Source organism: Musca autumnalis, unplaced genomic scaffold, assembly GCF_047663935.1.
Source record: "Musca autumnalis isolate F117 unplaced genomic scaffold, ASM4766393v1 scaffold_2, whole genome shotgun sequence".
Classification (NCBI taxonomy): domain Eukaryota; kingdom Metazoa; phylum Arthropoda; class Insecta; order Diptera; family Muscidae; genus Musca; species Musca autumnalis.
Genome location: NW_027411755.1, coordinates 18,086,977 through 18,090,131, shown reverse-complemented (window position 1 = coordinate 18,090,131; position 3,155 = coordinate 18,086,977). Strand labels below are relative to the sequence as shown.

The following is a 3,155-nucleotide window of genomic DNA, read 5'->3' as shown; positions in this document are numbered from 1 at the left end:
GGATGAAAGGTACAACTTATTTTTTTCTGCTCAAACACATTCGAAGGAGGTACTTAAAGGAATGGAAATATTACCAAGGCAAATCGGTTGATCAGTTCGATAGTTATCGTGACTTGCCCCTGATGAAACTTGTACTATACAACAAAAATCAAAGGGATTCCAAGCAGGTCTTAAAGTGAACTTATCCGAAATGTTGGTTGGGAGGTAGTCGAAGGAGTGGGCAAATAAAGTCCATATTTGAACCTCATCTAAATCTAGTAGAAATTTCACGATGTGCAAAGCTGGATCTGGATCTGACTGATGTGCACATTTTCAAATTCCAATGGAGCATCCTGAATCTTGTTGACAATGTATGTAGCACAATCAATTGCAAATGTTATTTTAAAATTAAGATTGTAATTTTATTATTATTCATTGCAATTTTCATTTCATTAATTCTAAATTAAATTAAATTTAAATTGTTAAATTTGTTTACAAGCCAAGAAACAAGAAAAGATAAGTTTATCTAAGTTATCACTTCCGAATGAATTTTTTACACATTCAAAGACATAAATATAACAAGATAAGACATTTTTTTTGCTATCATTCTTCAGTGAATGGCTTTTGAATCAAAGACATAAATCATGGTTTAATAAGAAAGGTTAGCCAAAGCTTTATGTCAATTTAAATTTTTTCATTCGAGTATGCCTAAAACTTCAAAACAATATAAACAAACTGTGTATGTGTGTGTGTGGTGTTTGAATAATATGCCAAACAATTTTAAAAACAATCGAATTCAATGATTTTTAAAATTGTTTTTAGACCATTTGTGTGGAAGAAATTGGTGAGATTTGCATTGAAACAATCAGTTTATCATATTCACAACTCGATTATGTGGAGAAAACTTAACTCTTCATTCATTTTTCGCGTTTTTTATAAAATGCTCAAAAAATGCATTGTAAGTCCCGGTCCACACTAGCGTGAATTTCATTAAAAAATTTCATGAAATTAGGTGTTCTTAAATCGAATTCCCCACTACAGCAATTTTATGATTTTACTCTACTATGGACGTCGATCTAGAGACGCATAATTTCATATCAAAATTTCAGTGAAATTACTGTAGTGTGGTCCGGGACTAAACAAACCCACTTTTTGCTTTTATTTTGAAGTTTTAGGAATTCAAGAAAAGCAAGTGTTCTATAGATTTTCTTCATTTAAATCTACCTCTTTACTTATACCATGACATAAATACAACAAGATAAGACGAAACGATCTATAGATCCCTAAGAACAGACGTATAATTTTTTTGAGCGGAAAACCAAATTATTAAATAATTTATTTAATTAAAAATTTACATACACACGGGCGTCTTAATTGCAATTTTTGCAGTTATGATGCCTGATATGCCTCCGGATATGGAGTATGATGTGGCGGAAGAGGTTGCATCAACTTCTAACAATCAACAACTTGTTGCTTCGTCATTAAAAACAACACAACCAACTCAAACAAATGATCGCAAAAGAATGCGAATTGAAAAAAACAAAACCATCCTTAAACGTTGACATCTCGGAACTGCGAGACAAACTAATAAACCACGACCCAAATGATCAAAATAGATATGGGATCCTTAACGTGTTGGCGGATGTAGATATCCAACGTCCCCCTCCGACCAAAGAAACTCAAGTGCCAAACAACAAGAATGTATCAAGCAATAAAACAAAATGGTGTCCACCCATTTTCGTTTTTAATGTAAACATCAAAGCCCTAGTAGATTCTTTAAAATCCATAATTAAAGATTCGCAGATCAGAATCAAAAATATAAACAAAAACAAAAGCAAACTTTATTTCGCCGACCCAAATGTCCATTCGTCGATGATGGCTATTTTAAGAGCGAAAGAAATTCATTCTTACTCATTTACTCCAAAGGAAATGAAGCAAATTGGTTTGGTTTTAAGGGGTCTATATGCTTATCCAGACCCAGATGAAATCAAGGCTGAATTGGACATTGTGATGCCCAACACTGTGGCATCAGTGACAAAATTTACAACGCCCAAATCCATTAAAACCGGGGAAGACACTGGTTTGTTTTTGGTTTCCTTGATACCAGGCAAAAACTTAGGGGATGTCTCACATATCCGAAGTTTGTTTACCCAGGATATTTATTGGGAAAAACCCAAGAAAAAGAGTGGCGAAGTACAATGCCATAGATGCCAGAGATGGGGACACATCTCACGTAACTGCAATTCAGCGTACAATTGTGTCAAATGCGATAAAGTTCATGCACCTGGTGAATGTCAAAGAAAGCGTACAGACTCCACGGAGCCATTTTGCAAAAATTGTGATTCCTTTGGACATCCCGCGAACTGGAAGGGTTGCCCTGTGTTTAAAAAAATACAACGAGGCTAATAGGGCGTTTATACTATTGAAGGTTAACCCTGTGGGATTTAAAGATCCAGTGGGTTAATCTTAACCGTTTATATACATATGCCTTTGTGAGGATATAAATGACAGCTGATTTTGTTTGTGTACGAGTATACATACAAATTAAAACTATATAACTTTAAATTTTTAACTTCTGAAACAACAATGGAGATTGGCGTGTCCGCGAAGTTGTTTATAGGTAAACCAATTCGTCTCCAGATACAATATGGCGGATGAAAGAATTGCACCAAGGAAATATTTAATTGAAATTAAGATCAGAAGCACTACCTTCTTGCGAACCACATGAGATGCAGAATATTTTAGTGTCCCCTCAATACAAACAGCAGCATATGGTTCAAACATGCTGTAGTAGTAAAGTTGAGCTTTGCGAGCATCCGCATGAGTTTTGGGACAACCGCATGAGTTTTGGGACAAAAAGGAATAATACTGTCCAATAATGAAATGAATTGGGTTAGCTGTCCAAGATCAAAATCATGCAAGACAAACGGGTTTTATATACAATAGACTGGTTTAAAAAAATCAATGTCGGATTTTTTTAGGCGGCTACCCCATAAAGTCTTTGGTTTTGTTAGATTTTAAGATTGCCAAAGTTTGAGCACAATCGGAATATGTTAACATCCGACCCGATTTTCAAAAAATGTTGTAGGATTATTTGTATAAAAAAATTCCTCATCGATTGGCCTTTAAAGCAATTTCGTAAAAATTCACCTTTGGCCCCATACAAATTACTGTGG

General features: G+C 34.6%; 1 protein-coding gene across 1 annotated transcript in view; it reads right to left on the bottom strand.

Moving 5' to 3' along the window:
* LOC141393773 (MTRF1L release factor glutamine methyltransferase-like) overlaps window positions 1-538 on the bottom strand; it is a 53,476-nt gene extending 52,938 nt beyond the window's left edge. Inside the window, exon 1 of the mRNA XM_073967230.1 lies at window positions 14-538. The gene's annotated coding sequence lies outside the window, so the exon portion shown is untranslated. The remainder of the gene's footprint in view (window positions 1-13) is intronic.
* Window positions 539-3,155: the final 2,617 nt, after the last annotated feature.